Source organism: Populus trichocarpa, chromosome 4 (genome assembly GCF_000002775.5).
Source record: "Populus trichocarpa isolate Nisqually-1 chromosome 4, P.trichocarpa_v4.1, whole genome shotgun sequence".
Taxonomy (NCBI): Eukaryota; Viridiplantae; Streptophyta; class Magnoliopsida; order Malpighiales; family Salicaceae; genus Populus; species Populus trichocarpa.
Window position 1 is genome coordinate 16,181,175 of NC_037288.2, and position 19,935 is coordinate 16,201,109.

The 19,935-nt window shown below is 35.6% G+C and overlaps 1 pseudogene; it reads left to right on the top strand.

Moving 5' to 3' along the window:
* Nucleotides 1–418: 418 nt before the first annotated feature.
* LOC18097777 (oxysterol-binding protein-related protein 1A-like) lies at nt 419–19,935 on the top strand (annotated as a pseudogene).

Genomic DNA, 19,935 nt, shown 5'->3' on the forward strand with positions numbered 1-19,935 from the left:
ATAATAAATATGTTTTTAAAATAATTTTGAAATAAATTGATGTAGTTTTAAACAAAAACATAGGGTATTTAGATAATTATTTATATATATGCACTAAACTGAACAAAATTAAAAAAAAAAACACAATTAGTTTTAATTCAACAAGGAAACCCAAATCCTAATTTAACTAATAAATGCTAATATTCCTAAATAACATAATTTAGAATAATTTTAAAGCATTAAAATTTAATAAATAAATAAATATCAATTTTCACAGTTGCCCTTCATCCCCATCATCTATCCTCTTTCTCCATTTTCCTTTTAAACTATGATCGTCCATTTTAACCTCTTCTTTTTTCTTTTTCTTTTTTTTGCCCTCTTTTCATGGAATATATATCAGAGGGAAGTGTGGGTGGCTCAGATGATGATCAAGAGATTCATGACAGACGAGGATGACAATGAATTCCTTGACACTCAAGATTTTCTTTCATCAAATTCATTTAGAAGTGTTGAATCTGAATTCTGTAAAATACCATATGATTCTGATTATGATGATGTTAAAGGGCCTCCTGATATTGAAGATGGCATGGATTCCTGCATTAAATCTGTTGGATGTAACTATCCTTGAAATTGCCTGACACGGTCGAAAAAGAGGAGGGGGTTAGTCTTTGGTCGATGATTAAAGATAATATCGGGAAAGAGCTCACTAGAGTTTATCTTCCAGTTTATTTCAATGAGCCCATCTCTTCTTTACAGAAATGTTTTGAGGATTTGGAATACTCGTGACGAATTCTGGAAGAAACTAAGGAGATTTTCACTACAAGATTTAACAGTTTTACCGACGGAATTTTTCCGTCGGTGTAAGACACATATTCCATCGGTAATTATATTACCGACGGAATCAAAAACGGAAATGATCCGTCGGTGAATCGTTCGTCGGTAATGTTTTGTCCGTCGGTAAATTCGTTGGTAATAGAATTACCGATGGATTCACTGACGGAACAGACGCGTCGGTAATAATTTTTTTATTACCAACGGAATTACCGAAGGATTTACCGATGGACGTACCGACGGAATTACCGACGGAAGTTCCGTCGGTAATTCCGTCGATAATTATTGAAAAACATTTAAAAAAAATTCATTTTATAAAATTATAAAATAATTAAATTAACATAAATTAACACTGTATAATATATACTCAAAATGCTTGGAAAAAAGAATAAGAAAATCAATTCAAACAAATTTGCAACAAATAAATAAAATAAAAAAATAAATTCAACTAAAAAAATTCATATGAAAAAAATGAAGTTGCAATTGCTAAAAATTTAAAAATCCTATAAATAAATCTACTAAAAATTGATCTCATATGAAAAAAAAATCTCACAACAACATTTATACAATTATTAAGAACAAAAACAATTAAAAATAAAATAAAGAACAAATATAGTGAAAAAAATCATGAAAAAAGAAGAAAAAAGAAAAATCTTACCTTAATGTAGTTGCAAGTGAAGCTAAGGAGAGAAAAAAAATTTCATTAAGCATATTAATTAAAAAAAAAACTAAGAGGATAAAAGAAGAAAGAAGAAGAAGAAGACATACCCAAGCATGGAGAAAAAGAGAAGGAGATGAGGAGAGAAAAGAAGAGAAATAAATAGATAAGAAATGATGTTTTTTACATAAAGTGAAGAAGAAGAAGAAGACATACCTTAATGATGTTTTTTACATATAGTGAAGAAGAAGAAGAAGAAGAAGAAGAAACGGGTCTGTCTCTTGTGAAATAAGGGCATTCAGGCTTTTTATTGGGACGCTTTACCGACGGATTTCCCGACGGATAATTAAATATTAATATTTTTTAATTATTCCGTCGGTAATTCCATCGGTAATATTTAATTTAAATTTTCAATTTCGTAAAATTTTTTCAGAAACCGCCAAAAAATTACCGACGATTTTTCAATCCGTCTGTAATATTTAAATGAAAATTTTAAATTAATTGAATTTTTTCAGAAAACAGTCAAAATAACACCGACGACTTTTCAATCCGTCGGTGATTTACTCTTTGGAAAATACCGACGGAATATTCCGTCGGTGATTCCCTTTGTAATTAACATGATGAACAGTGTTCACAATTTACCAACAAATTTACCGACGGAATCACCAACGGAATTTATTCTGTCGGTAATTCCGTTGGTAAAAATGACACGTCATCATTTTTTTTTTTTGCTTTGTTTTAATTTTTTTTCCCACGGTAATTCCCTCGGTATATACCGAGGGAATATTTCCGTCGGTAAAATCCCTCGGAAATTTACCAAAGGAAATATTCCCTCGGTATTTCCTTTTGTATTTATCAATTTTCTGGTAGTGTTTGCAGTTGTACGTAGCTGCGGTACTAGGGTGAACTACTGCATATCAATCAAAATATTGTTGCTGCAAGGTCTCTGTGCTTGACTGTGGAAGTGTGGTCCTAAAGCCAAATGGAGTCACTAAACTATGTTTTGTTATTTTTATTCTGCACCATTTCCAGTGTTGATGGAAGTCTTTCATCTCAGTGCCCAAGTGTACAGATTTTTAGTTTTATTGGAAGAATCTTAAACTCATCACCCTTTCACACTTTACTGTTCTTTTAACAAATTATATTTGCTTACTATCTTGGAGAAGTTTTTGCGGGGCAATAGCCTTGTGTGAACATTCAATGTGGCGGCATTTGCAGTATCAGGATATGCTTGTACTGATGGAAGACATTAGCCTTGTGTGAACATTCAATGTGGCGGCATTTGCAGTATCAGGATATGCTTGTACTGATGGAAGACATTGCAAGCCATTCGATCCACTTCTGGGGGAGACATATGAGACCGATTATCCGGATAAAAGCATTAGCTTTTTCTCTGAGAAGGTATCGTTTTCAATGCCAGAAGCATCATAAGCAATTGCTATTCCTGTTTTATACATGTTTAGTATGACATGGTTTTTCATGATTGCTTCTCAAGAAAAAACGTATTTGTACATATGATCTATTGGAAACAGTCATTATCCGAAAGTAGCAAAGGCCACTGCAGCCTGAACTAACTAGGTTAAGAATTAATGGACACTAGAAGACAGAATTCACGAAAAGAGTCAAACAAATACATTAGCTGGACTGTTATATTTTGAATAACATTCTTCTGCCACAAAATCTCCTTCACAGAAGAGGTTTATAATAACTTAAATAGGTCTATCTCCTATCTCAACCAAAATTGAAAAAACAATCCTAGACAAATAGGAAAATTCAAAGTCAAAATATGAAATTAAATAGAAAAAACTGAAACTGAAAAAAAAAAGCATTTTCCAAGCCTAATTTAAAAGTATTTCGAACACATTCCAGTGATCATCAAAACAAAAGTTATGTTAGTTTTTGTAATATTGGTTGTTTGACTCTGCCGGATATTTTCTTATCTTGGACTTGTCAATCGTCCATAAATGTATTTGAGTTAGGTTTTCCATATAGTGTAATTGCAACATGTCTGATTGTCAGGTCTTCCAAAACCTTTTAATCTCTTCAAATACTCGAGAACATCCTACTTTAGTTTGTCTGATCTAGAAACAGGCTAGTCATCACCAAATGATTGTTGCTTGACATTGTGAAGGTGAGGTTGGAAGTTTTAGGGTGACAACAATTTAAAAAGTAAATTTTGGAGTCTTTCAAATCAGCCTAAATTTTAACTCTAGAGCTTGATGATGGAGAAATTTCCAAGTGGAGTAAGGGGGTTTTTTTTACATTTAATAGCACTTACGATTCTTTATAAGGTACTTGCTAAGCTGACTTTCTCTTATCTGGTGACAACATCTATTTACAACCACATTTTAGGAAAACTATACTGTAATCACTATGGTACAATGAATATAAAGGGGAATCAGAGCTACTCCTGCAAGCTAAAATTCAAAAAACAGTCAATTCTTGACGGGAATGCCTACCAGGTTCCAATCCCTTCATATCCATATTTTTCATCAAAGTATTTTTTACTTAGAAATGCATTATAGTAATTAGATATTAATATGTCTAAATCATTAGAAATACTAAAAAAAAACATTAATTTGATGTTTTTTCAAGGCAAACACACCCAAACCCAGGTGAAGACACAATACCAAACATGAACTAAGCTCAGGTCTAGTACTGTAGGTATACTCATGATGCTATGATTTCTGGCTTATTCTTTTCCCTTGGTTGTTTAGTCAAATGTGTGAACTGACGCACCTTATGGTTACTTGCTTCAAATGTTTTGTCATTTTCATACAACAATTTACAACACAGTTTTCTTTATTGACATTAAACTTGCTTGTTGCAAATCATTTAACCATTAGCATGAAACCCATGAGACTATCAATAATTGCTTGTTGATGTTTTTGCCACGATTAGGATCTGCATTGCATTCCCTCATTTTGTGAATGAATCATGATTGGGCATTATCACTAATGGCACACAATATAATTTCTTTGATAGGTTTTGTTGTGGACCGCGTGGTGTAAAAGATCAATGCTCGTTGGAGGCTGAGCACGCACAACACAATGTTTAAAGTGGTTCAGCAAGTCGCTTACATCCACAAGAGTAGTCTATATTATTAGAGATAGAAAAGCGGTACACATTTACACATTCATGGAGGAGGAGGATCGTCAACTCACTTAACTTCCATTCGTTTAATGTTGCACTTGCAGCTTCTGCATAAGGCAGCAAGGTTGTTTCCCTTGGCAGCCCTTCTCTTTTTCTTTCCTCGCATGTTTCTCTCTATTATGCTCCTATTTGCTCTCCAAATGGTGCCTCTATTTATAGGATTTAATGGACACCAACTCTAGCTTAGTGTCAACAATTCTGGCCACCTAACTTGTGCCAACCTTGTGACTTTTGAGCTACTCCAGCAGCTCTCTTTGATTATATATGGTGTTTCCATTTCTTGCTTCCCAGCTCACTTTCGATTGAGATTTTTTGTCTCTCTCTAACCACCTTCTTGGACCAGGAGAGCTATCATCTCACATGAATGGAAACAATTCTAACAATTAGCCTTATGTGGGGCAATTATCCTCTTAACTTATTTAGCATATGTTTGCATCTTATAACTATTTCAAGCTTTTCATTATGAGAGTGTCTTTGACCAAGTTTATAGGAACTTACAAACCTTTCAATCACTAAAGCACACATTTGCTCACACCAAAGGATCACCACAACTAGATGGTTTGCCACATCACATCTAAAGAGTGTTAACGTTTGTCTTTAGCACACATAACATTCCCCCATCGAGATTATCAACCATTCTCGGTCCGGAATGATTTATCAAGCCTTTCATCAAAGCTTAAAACAACCCATCAAGCAGAAATATCTATTTTCAAGTGTGACAATCATTAATTGAGTATTCCAATGTCATCACGAGCTCACCACTCTTCCAATAATCTACTTATCCAGGAACCATGTTTTACTTCTTTATGAGTCTCTTACTCTTAGTCCTAATAGTCTAACTAGCTCTCCACCTTTAACTATGGGGCAGCCCATTAACGGTTAATCCACATCTATCTTCATACTATGAGTATTATAATGCCATTACCAAGCTTACCACATTGACAATAGTCAATTTGTTCCCGAAACCTGCGCATCCCCTCTACTCATACCTAGTAGTCGCATCTTAATGTTCCACAAGTCATCCACTTATTGTTTAAAGCAAATGTTTTATAGCTAATTGATCTTTAACATGGGGAAAATATCCATGAAAGTCAATTCGACACTTGTCTTTATACTCATCATAGTCACTTTATTTGTTATCCATACATATGTCCACTCATATTCAATCGTAACATTGGCTCTAGGGTGATCTGAACTCGGGCTCATATTATGGCCCTCACACATTCTTTTAAAGTGTTTTCACCGGTTATCGTGAAGTTGTTGCATTATTCTTCATCTGAGATGTCTTAAAGTGACTCCAAGATCCTATACTATCATGTGTATTTATGGGAGAGATTATTGCCACTATTTATATAGAAAAACAGAGCTATGGTACAATCCTCGCAATTCTCCATCTCAATTTATATGTTTAGAGCTTCTACACCTTTTACCATCACGTTTGCACCCACTCACTCGTAATAGCTTCATCCATACCTTCTTAAACAAGGTGTCTTCGCTTTTTATTATAGGCAATCGTCTTTTATCACAAGCATTCGCACCACCTCAATTAGGTGCCTATGCAATAGCTCTTCTTTCCATCCTTGCATGCATTGAAAAGTTCTTCACTATTGTTTTCTTCAAGGGCATAAAAGACATTGTTTTGTACAACCTTCACACGGTCTCTGCTCTAAGCTTTACTAGGAACACATCTTCTTATTGCACTTATTGTCTCATTATAGTATTATGTTGGATCCTACATGTACCCCTACACAATCTTCATATGCCTTTGTGCAATTTTAGTTCACTAGATTTCTTGTAACATTCCAATTTCTAGGATTAAAAAAGCAATTATACTACTGAAAATTTGTGGGTAATTTTTTTTTTCAACTTATTTAAGGTTTACTGAAATTTCTACTAAAATTTGGGTAAAGTCTTCCCTATACCGGGAGATCCCAAGTTATCAACAATTTATCCTGCATGTATTTTATGTTCATTTTGCAATCATATCGCAACCACAATCATTACCAGTCACAAGCATAATAACTCACATATTCATTTTTTTTCCTTCTCATTTGCAAACACATATGAGATGGTAGTTAAACATGGATAACAACATTAATATTACAACCAGAAAATAGTAAGAATCTTAAGTCTCGATGATTAATATAAAGAGATACTAATACAATTCGAGTCATATAATTACTTAAGGTAAAATAAATTGGCATTCATTTCATTCCTAATTCATACAAAAGGAACTAGAAATACTAATTTTCTAATTCATACAAAAGGAATTAGAAACATGAATTGTCTAATTCATACAAAAGGAACTAGAAACGCTAATTTTCTAATTCATGCAAAAGGAATTAGAAATATGAATTGTCTAATTCATACAAAAGGAACTAGGAACCTAGGACACTACTCCTAGCGTAAATATGAAGGACCTGCAATATCAAAATATGAAAATTATTATATTAAAAGTGAAAATACAGTAGAGATGAGGGAGAGTCACCAATACATATATCTACATATATAATTACCTACTCGATAATACACAATCATAGTTGTCCTAGAAACCCACACTTAACTATTTCTTTACTACACCTAGAGCCTATCATTCCACAACCCACTTATAGTTTTTCTTTCTCAACTATTATCCATTGTTTTTCACTAGGTACACTTATCTTACTACCCTACCCTAAATTTAGGAAAATTACTATCGACACTAATAATTTCTATTAGTGTCATTAGCCATCCTAACTCGGATTGACAAATCATATCCTTAGTAATGTCGACACCAACTTAATCTTTCGGTGTCATTAACTATTTCCAACCTAAAATAGTCAATCAATTCTTTTCTGCCTCACCATGAAGGTTTGCTGAAAATGTTGATGCCAAGGTCTTTTGACATCATTAGCTTCCTTCTTGGAAAGCTAATCAAATTATCCTGGGTTTGCTGATACTGACATTGTCCGTCAGTATCATTAACTATTCTTGACCCGAATAGTTAATCAAGTTCAACATTCGTTATATTTCCATCAAGATCATGTTGATGTTAGCAAATCTTGCTAACATCATTAGCCGCCCTTATTTGGGATCGACTAATCAAGTTCAGAGGCGGTTGTTTTGGGTTCATCATTATAGTTCATTATTCAAGATCAAAGTTCATAGGTCCACAACCAAAATCAGATTTCAATCCACATTTGTTTCATCATATCTTTCATTTCTCTAACTTTTTTCGCAAGTGTCAAACTCTAAAATAAAAAAGAATATTAATTTTACTATTAACTAAAGAGAGTATAGGTGTGAAACACGTACATGCCACCGATGCTCGGTTTGCGCTCCCTTGTTGTTGTTGTACTCCTCCCGCAGTTTCTCCTGAATCAACAAGAACACCACATTAGTTCATGTTTAATTTACATTTTGCAAATAACAAGGCAACAACAACACCATTTACTCTTTTGAATTATGTTATCTTAAATCATTATGCATATTATCAAATTCATTTTCAAATATAGTTTATTCCCTTTCAATGTCAAGGTACGATGTTACAAAATTATGGTGGGAAGAAAACCAAGTTCTACCCCTATCGCGGCTAAACTTCTCCATTTTATAAATCTCGCCGAATTTGTTAGCAAGGGTGACAGCTCGACCTTTCCTTATACATTTACCTGAGCTCTAGTGCTCCAAATCAAGCGAGGTCAGATTTGTTGGAAAGCTAACATCTCCGGATACATTTTTTATGTAGAGATGTTTCCTAAATTTTGTCATTTCGGGGCCCGAATCTCCTCTAGAGCAGGGGTGATGAATCTACCCAAATTTCATCGGCGATTCTTCCTAAGTGAGTTTTCCGCTAAGCTTCCGTCTGTTTTTCTTCTACGATATTTATTTTCTATGTATTCTTACATTTTATGATTTCTCCCATGCCGAAATCATTAGCTATAACCATGGTTAATAATTTCATCTTCCCTTCATATAACACGCATCAAACTCGCGAAGTCTCTTACTATTAATTTGTTTTCACATTTTTTCCCTATTAGTGAGCTTTCCATTACAATTAATTCATGCATCAAGGTCATATAATACGCCAGAATTCTTCTTCCTTCCCCTCAATTGACTCTTGGCCGAACTTGGCCTGAGGGAACTGAGGGTTCCCTTTTTCTTTTTAGTCAATTTTTTTCTTTCTTCATTCACTCATTGTTCTCATCATGTACATACTATAAGTGTTCAACAACATAAATTTTAGAATTCCCTTATTCCCCCATTCAATCCTTACATGGACGGCCACTCAAGCCTTTGAGTTAATGATTTTTCTTTAAGAATTATGTATGTTTTTTTATGTTCAGAACATCTTATGTTTGCTCAACTAACTTCATTCAAACAATTTCTGCATTTCCCCTAAATTTTCACTTAAGAACCCTCAACATTTACTCTTTGCGTTCCATTATCTTAAATCATTGCACATATTATCAAATTCACTTTCAAATGTGGTTCAAACCCTTTCAATGTCAAGGTACGATGTTATAAAATTCTGGTATGAAGGAAACCAGGTTCTGCTCCTATCACGGCTAAACTTCCCCATTTTATCAATCTCGCTGAATTTGCCGGTAAGGGTGGCATCTCGACTTTTCCTTATACATTTACCTATATCTGGAGTTTTAGAGCTCCAAATCAGGCGTGGTCAAATTTGTTGGAAAGCTAACATCTCCGGCTACATTTTCTATTAGAGATGTTTCTTACATTTTGTCATTCTAGGTCCGAATCTCCTCTAGAACAGGGGTGATGAATCTACCCAAATTTTCTATTAGAGATGTTTCTTACATCTGCCAACCTTTTTTCTCTTTTTCTTCTACGATATTTATTTTCTATGTTTTCCTACATTTTATGATTTCTCCCATGCTGAAATCATTAGCTATAACCATGGTTAACAATTTCATCTTCCCTTCATATAACACGCATCAAACTCGCGAAGTCTCCTACTATCAATTTGTTTTCACACTTTTTCCCTATTAGTGAGCTTTCCACTACAATTAATTCATGTATCAAGGTCATATAATACACTAGAACTCTTCTTCCTTCCCCTTAATTGACTCTTGGCCGAACTTGGCCTAAGGGAACTTAGGGTTCCCTTTTTCTTTCTAGTCAATTTTTTTCTTGCTTCATTCACTCATTGTCATGATCATGTACATACTATAAGTGGTCATCAATATAAATTTCAAAATTTCATTCTTCCCCCATTCAATCCTCACATGGCTAGCCACTTAAGCCTTTAAGTTATTGATTTTTCTTTAATAATTTTGTATGTTTTTCATGTTCAGAACATCTTATGTTAGCTCAACTAACTTCATTTTAATAATTTCTGCACTTCCCCTAAATTTTCACTCAAGAACCCTAATTTATAAAATCTGAAATTGGTGCATAATTCCTAATTAATTGTTAAAGTGTTTTTTACCATTAAGTCTAGTGTCCATACTTTGAGAAATTTCAGAATTTCACTTCAATTTAGTTGAAGATTTTTGGACTCTCCTCTCTTGCATGCAACCGACCCTCTTCCCCCTTTTTCTCCAATTTCTTCACTTGTTTTCCTTGTTAAAGTCCTTGTTAATAAGTGTCCTCTCTACTGAAAGGCCTTAGGTTTGTATAGTTCTTAAAGATTTGGTGTTTTTTCCTCTCTTTCGATGAAGAAAAATCTCCACTCTCCCCTTTTTTTCTATGGTGTTCAACCAGCCATGAAAAAGGAAGAAATAGGGTATTTATAGCCCCATTCTTTCTAATTACACATTGGCCCCTTTTCTTTTTTTTTTCTTTAAAATTAGAGTCACACTCTTTATGTCTTTCATATTTTTCTCATTTTGATTTCTTAATTATTATATTTATTTATTTTGTATTTCATTTTATTTCATTTCATCATTCATCATTCTGTTTTTTTCCGGATTTTACTTTTCTCCCTATTCCTCGCTTATGTCTGACAGTAACTCATCCCATCATAACACCTGTTCGAGTGAAAATAAGGTGTCAATCTTTATCCTCTTGTTGTATTTCTCTTTCTTTATCAGTGACTCATTTAGTTCTACCCTTGAGAAATCAGTCACGGAATCTAGCTTTTAGAGAAATCACTACTCCATCAGATCCTTGAACATACGAAACCTAAATGTTCCTTTGTGTCATCAACTTGCTAGTCTTCGATGTTTCATTACAAACTGTTATATATATATGAAAATAGGGATAATCCTTCAACTAAGCAAGTTCCCAGAAAATATTGGAGGGGTCATATCAGTCTCATTTAAAACTCAATCTCCGAGATAGAACTTTTTAGGCCATATTTATCCATCGTACTATCTCTTTGTATATACAACTATTTTCTAGCTCTATTATAACTTTCCTTTACAAGTGATTTGGAATGTCTTGCTTTTCTACTTGATTTCTCAACATCTGGCAAAACTATCAATGCTTTAGATTCGTCGTGATTGGTCTTCGTTAATTTTCACTCCACGCTTTTAATCTTTTACATTCCACATGATTGAGTGTCTAGAGTATCCTAATTTTCCCTTCCCTTTAAGTAATGAAAAATCCCTATTTAGCAATTCAACACGCATAATTAGGCTAACATGTACAGCTTCTTCTTCATCATCTTTATCTATATCAACCACCACGATAACCTTTATATGCCTCATCAGCAAGCAATCTCTCTTATTAATTCACCACGGCCATATTCACTTCAAATCTCAACAATCGGACCGTACCATTGCATCTAGGATGATTAAATTAGATTGACACAAGTTTAAAATCATCCAAATCACATTCCAGATGGCTATGATTTGATCAAAACTATTTTGGCCTAATGAACAGCCCAGATTCAATATCAAATCAAGTTGCATGTAGGATCACACACATTAGATCCTAACTCTCAGCTTGCGACTTAGCTTTAGTTCAGCTCGGCTTGTGACTTGTTGACACGGATTGTGGGGACCCATTGTGATAATGTGTTAGATGACTAGATGCTGACTGTTCACTAACATGGCATGCCATTTATGCATGATGATGCCATGCTTATACAATGATGACATCACCCTCTGGTTCAGGTCATTCATATGGGTCGGGTCATTTAGTATTCAAGTCAAGGCAGCCTATTCGAGTGAAGAAGATGGGTGTAGTGCGTAGGGTGATTTGGCACATTTTGGCAGCCTCCATCTTTGGCTCATGATGGCGCGTGCAGCCATATCCCATGTCATAGTTTTACATTGTTTTCGCTAGAGTTCTCCTCTTGATCACCTCTACATGATGGTATGTCCAAAAACATATATAAACCACTTTCATTTATAGGCATAGATCAAACACCACTATTCACCAAGCTCTTATACCAATTGTTGTGGATCGCGTGGTGTTCAAAATCAATGCTCATTGGAGTTTGAGCGCGCATAACACAATGTTTAACATGTTCAAATTGCCTACATCCATAGGAGCAGCCTATATTATAAGAGATAGAGAAAGGGTACACGTTTACACATTCATATAGAAGGAGGATCAATCATCAACTCACTCAACTCTCATTTGCTCACTGCTGCACTTGCAGTTCCTACCTTTAATAGCCCCTCTCTCTTTCTCTCCTTACATGTTTCTCTCTATTTTTCTCCTATTTTCTCTCCTATTTTCTCTCCAAATGATGCCTCTATTTATAGGCTTGAATGGCCATCAACTCTTGCTCATTATCAACAATTCTAGCCACCTAACTTGTGCCAACCTTGTGACTTTTGAGCTACTCCAACAACCTTATTTGACTATAGATGGTGTTGCCATTTCTTGCTTTTAGCTCACTTTCAGTTGAGCTTCTTTGTCTTTTCCTAGCCACCTTCTTGGACTGGGAGAGCTACCATCTCAAATGAATGGCAACAATCCTAACATGTACAAGCATAGTTGTTAAACTATGTAGGTGGACCTGACTCGCTGATTTAGAGTAAAACCAGGGTTGGATTTGTTTTTGAATCATTTTAAAGATTGACATGACAGGTCATTCACAACCCGATTGACCTAGCTGAACCCAAGTGTGATTGATAGGTCAATTTTAATATATTTTTTAAAAAACAATTATCTTAAAACAACATCATTTTATTTTTCTAAACTTTTATATAAAATATGTCATTTTAAAATTGATCATGGTTGACATAATGACTCAAAGGTTGACCATGCATGCAACTCATACCCTCACCGGAACGAACCTTAGGCCGGTATGACAAATATAGGTACAAGGTGATGTTCAAGATAAGAATGGTAAGGCAGTGGCAAGTTTATTTGGCAAATATGATGATAGCATGCACTATAAAATGAATAATAGCTTAAGGAATGTAAACGGGTCAGAGCCAGTGGCGGAGCCACATGGGAGCAAAAAGGGGCAATTGCCCCCTTAATTTTTTTTTTTGATTGTTTTAAATTGTTTTTGAACAATATACATTGATTCAATTGTTTTGGATTAATTAAAGGTTATATCATTTTCAATTGAATTGGCTATGGTATGGAACTAAACTTTTTCACGAGATGAACAAGCAAACATTCCAATTGTTGTCAGTGAATAAAGATTGATATTTTGCAGAATTAAAATTGTTTGAGCTTAAGATTGGTTCATTTTATGATGTTAATTTCTTTGTGCCATCCTATAAAATAATCAAGATAGATAATTAAATAATTTATATTTTATTTGTTTTTTTTTCTTTTTTATTTTCGTTAGACAATTTGTGTTTTGCGAAGAAGAATTAACACGTACATGCAAGCCTGATTTTATTCAGTGCAAGTTGGTTTTTTCTTTAAAAAGAAAAGAAACAAACTATTTTTTTGCCTTTAAAAATGACTTGTCATGATAAATTTAGACTATCAATCCTAATCCATATCCATGCATTATGGACAACATGCTACATGGTAATAGGGTGTGAAATGAGTTTTGATGAATTGATATGTATTTTACTATAAATTTCATATGGAAGATTTATAATTATTACGTAACTCAACTGAATTTTGTTAATATGAAAACTCAAAGAGAACAATTATAATGGAAGTTTTTTCATTTTAAAAATAGTTTTAAATTAATTTTGCTTTATATGAGTTAGTATATTTGTTTCGATTTGATTTCTAATACGTATCTACATAATATAGTATTTGTTGATAATTTGTCCCCTTATTTAAAAAACTCTGGCTCCGCCACTAGTTAGAGCCCCATTTTCTCTATAAGCGGAGTAAACCAGCGAACTGTCCAACCAGATATAATCTGACGGTTTACCATCGCTCTGAATGAGCTCACACCAGGACTCAAGATTGGTAAAAGACATGAACAATGCTAGTTATCAAAGTTGTTAAAATCACGATTTTGACACGGCACGGAAAATGCCAAACAAACTCGGATCGTAAAAACGGATCGTAAAATTGTAAGGAATTTTAAAATACATTAAAAAAAATTCATGCTTCAAATAAAAATTCATAGCACTTTAAAATACATGGTTCAAATAAAAATTCATACATAATTTAAATAACTTTTTATTAATTAATAATTAACAAACTTTTTGTTATATATTACAATTCACAAAACTATAATACTTTCAATCTACTTCAGTACATATACTATACAATTAAATTTTTCATAAAATCAGGCAGAGACACATTCTAATTTCCACATTCCACGGACACATTCAATCAGGCAAACACATTCCATTAAAATCATTCCATCAATTCATCATACTAAACGAACTCAATGCTTTTACAGTTTTACAAAACATTATCAGGAATCCTATCCGGGGCAATATTGATGGATTTCGGTGAAAGGACCTTGATCAGGATACTAAGAAAAACATCAGCTTTACACTAAAATCATTAAAATCATTCCATCAATTCAATTCATCATACTAAGCAAAACATTATAAAATCATTCCATCAATTCAATTCATCAACATCTGTACAGGGGAATATTACATTATTACAGTTTAACATTTTGAAGGCCTACACAGGGGAATATTACATCATGGGCAATCACATGAAGGCTGAAGATACAGGGGAGCAACTTACGGTGAACAGGAAGTCGTTGATGATGAAGGCTGAAGAGGAGAGAGATGTCGCCTGCTGCTGTTGATGAAGAGGAAGCCGTGAGCTGTTGATGATGGGAAATAAAGGAGATTGTCGTCGCCTCGCCGCTGTTGATGAAAAGGAAGCCATGACCGTGAGCACTGGTGACTGGAGTGAAGACTAGACTGATGACTGGAGTGAAGACCGGACCGATGATTGGGTCATTGGAGTGAAGACTGGACTGATCGTCGCCGCTTTTGTGGTAGTTGGTTGGTTAATAGAGAAGGAGATTAGGGATTTGTATTCAATGAAAAGAAAGAAACACCCAAAATGCGATCTGGCGCGATGACTGGAGTGAAGATTTGGAGTGACTGTGCATTTAGCCAGCCAATAGGCGCCGGACAGCTGGAGCATGGGAGAAACATTTACTTTAGTTTATGCGTATTGGTGAAATCGTTCAATCGGTCCTGAAATCGCGATTTTATGCGATTTCACCCGATTTCAACGTTTTCACTCGATTTCAACCCGATTTCACCCATTTTCGATTTTTCCAAACGATTCAACACGCAAAGCATGTTTTGACTTGTAAAATCGTACGATTTTACGAGTCAAAACGCGATTTTAACAACCTTGCTGGTTATCTTTCTTTACGATAATGTCATGTGCTCCTCTGCAGTATAGGATAAGGCCTCCATTCATAGCTGCTAACTTTAAATTTTATACACATGAGAAGCTACCACCAACAGTTTCTAGGCTGAGAACTGATCATGGATGCTTAGAGAATGGAGAGTACGCAAAGGCCAAAGAAGAAAAGTTACGACTAAAGCAGAGGCAACTACATGTAAATACAGCCATGAAATAGTGATCTTGTTGTATTTGCACCTATGCATTTGTCTTTGGCACACGCTTCATGATGCTTCTACTGCATATTTGCACCTATGCATTTGTCTTTGGCACACGCTTCATGATGCTTCTACTGCATATTTACACCTATGCTCCTTGTGTGTTTTTAGGTTATAGCTCATCCCATCTTGGTTATCGTTGTCTTGATTTAGAATCTCATCGTATTTATATCTCCCATCATGTTTGTTTTCATGAAAATGTCTTTCCTTTTGCTAAGTCTGAACAGGTAACATCCTCACCGGTACCTCCTACCCAACCTACCTATCTTCCATCCTTGAACCCTCCTCCATGTTTTCAGCCTACTACTTACCAAACTAGCCCCAACAATAACCTAATTCTGCTCTTTGCCGCACCCCACTAGACTACCCCTTTGCCCATAGATTCTGCCACCCCTTCATCACCATCCCACATTGCCATACTGTCATAATATGCTTGTCTTTCCAATGATCATTATACAGGAACAGGTTCTCCATCACTGGATGCGCATGTTCTTAGGTTTGCTGCAGCAGAGCAGCCCGGTTCTGCAGCAGCCTCACCAGTGTCTGCAGTGCCGACCAGTCCCTCCACTGCTTCTCCAGCTGGTCTACATCTCTGTGTAGACCTCTCCTCATATCCTCTTTAGCACCTTCCAGGTATAGGCCACACTTCTCCATGCCCAGCTGCTTGTCAACATGCCATGGTCCTTCGTTCAAGACAGCCCAAGACAATGTTGTCCACCGCCACTGCCGCAACCTCTGCTGCCTCCTTCAGTTGGGTAGTTTCTCCTCCCTCTCATGAGCCACTTGTTTTTAATGGTGCTAACAGATATGAGGCGTGGCATAATGCTATGCGTGAGGAAATTCAGGCCTTACGCGCAAACAGAACTTGGACCTTAGTGTCGTTTCACCCCTCCATGAATGTTGTTGGTAATCGATGGGTGTACAAGATTAAATGCAGATCTGATGGTAGCATCGAGAGGTATAAGGCACATCTGCTTGCTAGAGGTTTCACTCAACAAAAAGGTATTGATTACTCTGAAACCTTTAGTCCTGTCATCAAACAGGCGACCGTCAGATTAGTCTTCTCCATTGTCGTTTCGTGTGGTTGGAAAATTCATCAACTTGATATCCATAATGCCTTCCTCAATGGTGTTCTTGACGAGGAGGTCTACATGAAACAACCTCCAAGTTTTGTTGATTCTGCTCTCCCCTCTCATGTGTGTCGATTGTATAAATCTCTTATATGGTTTAAAACAGGCTCCGCGGGCTTGGTACACTCGTTTGAATTATTTCCTATTATCTATTGGTTTCCGTGCCTCTAAGGTAGATACCTCATTGTTTATCTTCTCTGTTGGTGCTGATATTTGTTATCTTCTGGTCTACGTTGATGATATTCTGCTTACGGGTAGTAACTCTCTTCTGCTCCAACGCCTCATTCAGCTACTGAGCTCAGAATTTAAGCTTCGCGACTTGGGTTCTATTCATTATTTTTTGGGTATTGAGGTTCAGTCTACTAGTATGGGTCTTATGCTCCGCTAGCATAAATATACACTTGACGTCCTCACTCGGGCTGGTATGTTATCTTGCAAACCTGTTGATACTCATATCTCTACATCCAAAGCTACCATTCTGCCCGATCCATTGTTTTCTGATGCTACTACATGTTTTCGCCAAATTGTGGGTGCCCTACATGGTTTATATATTACTCGCAGTTCTTCTTTTGCCTTACATGGTTTTACAGATGCAGATTGGGCAGGCAGTGTTGAGGATAGAAAATCTACGGGTGGTTACCTTGTGTTTTTTGGTCAGACGTCGATTTCGTGGAAATCCAGTAAGCAACGCACAATTGCTCACTCTTCTACTGAAGCTGAGTACAAAGCCTTTGCCAATGGCACTGCTGAGGTTATCTGGCTTCAGAACTTATTAACAGATCTCCAGATTCCGTCTGCTTCTGCTCCTATCATCTGGTGTGACAACCTTGGTGCCACTTATTTGTCTGTGAATCCTGTTTTTCATGCTCGCACAAAACATGTTGAGGTCGATTATCATTTTGTCCGAGATAGAGTTGCAAAGAAGGAGATTCATATTCGTTTTATTTTCTCTCAGGATCAACATGCCGATGTCTTCACTAAGCCACTTCCTACTTCTTCGTTTACTGCTTTTCGTTTCAAGTTTCGGGTTGATCCTCCACCCTCAGCTTGATGGGGCATATTATAGAATTTACTTATATAGAAAATATTGTATGCAGAAAATATTGTAGACATACTCTTATGTGGTAACCTCCACCATTGCTTTAAATAATATTTATCTAGTCTTATTTATTAAGGGTAGAATAGTATTTTCAGTTTAACCTATACATAATTCCTTTGTATTTAGGTTAACTTAAGCACTCATAATAAACAGATTATTAAAAATTCTAGCCTCCTTTTATGTTTGATCTGAATTACTTTAACATGGTATCAGAGCCTGGTTGGTCGAACCCTTGGCTTACTAATTTTATGGAACTCGCTGCCCCTGTAGAAATCATGTTCACCAATGTCAGAGCCACTGCTCATATCAAAATCGTTATCATAATCCACTTCATTCCTTGGAGGATGTTCCAGCACGCTCAATGCATTCCTTTGAAGCTTAACTTCAGATCCATTTTTCAAAACATCAGACATGGGTTGTTTGACCTATTAAAAGATAGAGGATGAAGATCAAGTTGTGTGCTTGTGGCTGAAGAATTAATATCTAAACCTTTATTTTGGATTCTTTAGCTTCTGCAATTTGGTATTTTTGTTCTGTCTCTGTAATTGTTTTGGTATTTCATCTTCTCTTCAGTTTCCGCAATTTGGTATTTGCGTTCAGTTTCTACAAATTGTTTTAGAGTGATATTTTATCTTTCGCTTCTGCAAAATCTGGTATTTCAACTTTCCTTCAGCTTCTGCAATTTGGTATTTCTATTTTGTCTCTGCAATTGTTTTGGTATTTTATCTTCTCTTCAATTTCTGCAATTTGGTATTTGTGTTCAGTTTCTGCAAAAAAAAATTAGAGTGATATTTTGTCTTCCGCTTCTGCAAAATCTGGTATTTTGACTTTCCTTCTACTTCTGCAATTTGGTATTTCTGCAGTTTCTGCAATTTTTTTAGAGTGATATTTTGTCTTCCGCTTCTGCAAAATCTAGTATTTTGACTTTCCTTCTGCTTCTGCAATTTGGTATTTCTGTTATATCTCTGCAATTGTTTTGGTATTTCGTCTTCTCTTCAGTTTCTACAATTTGGTATTTGCGTTCAGTTTCAGCAAAAAAAATTTAGAGTGATATTTTATCTTCCGCTTCTGCAAAATCTAGTATTTCGACTTTCCTTCAGCTTTTGCAATTTGGTATTTCTGCAGTTTCTGCAAAAAAAAATTTAGTGATATTTTGTCTTTCGCTTCTGCAAAATCTGGTATTTTGACTTTTCTTCTGCTTCTGCAATTTGGTATTTCTGTTCTGTCTCTGCAATTGTTTTGGTATTTCATCTTCTCTTCAGTTTCTGCAATTTGGTATTTGCGTTCAGTTTCTGTAATTTTTTTTGGAGTGATATTTTGTCTTCTGCTTCTGCAAAATCTGGTATTTCGACTTTCCTTCAGCTTCTGCCATGGCATATACTACCAAAGAGATTGTTTGGTTACGTTGGTTACTTGCTGATATGAGAGTTTTCTTTTCTCATCCTACTCCTGTGTATTGTGACAACTATAGTTCTATTCAGATTGCTCACAACTCGGTTTTTCATGATCAGCGAACTAAGCACATTGAGATCGATTGTCATCTTACTTGTCATTATCTCAAGCATGGCACCATTACTTTGCCTTTTGTTCCTTCTTCCTTGCAGATTGCAGCCTAATTATTCTCAACTGGACTCAAGATTGGTAAAAGACATGAACAATGCTAGTTATCTTTGTTTACGAGAATGTCATGCGCTCCTCTGCAGTATAGGATAAGACCTCCATTCATAGCTGCTGACTTTAAATTTTATACACATGAGAAGCTGCCACCAACAGTTTCTAGGCTGAGAACTGATCATGGATGCTTAGAGAATGGAGAGTACGCAAAGGCCAAAGAAGAAAAGTTACGACTAAAGCAGAGGCAACTACATGTAAATACAGCCATGAAGTAGTGATCTTGCTGTATTTGCACCTATGCATTTGTCTTTGGCACACGCTTCATGATGCTTCTACTGCATATTTTTGGTAAATTAGAGGATAATATGAATTCTTTTCATAAGATCGCAGGCATGGAAGATGCAAGAGAGAGAGGTTGGAAGCCTCGGCGGTTAGTGAAGGAGAAAGGCAGCCAAACTTAATTACTGCTATATCGACGATTATTACGAAGCCAAGGAAAAGGGCAACTGGGAATCATGTCCTGATAGAATTTTTTCACTGGCAGCATAA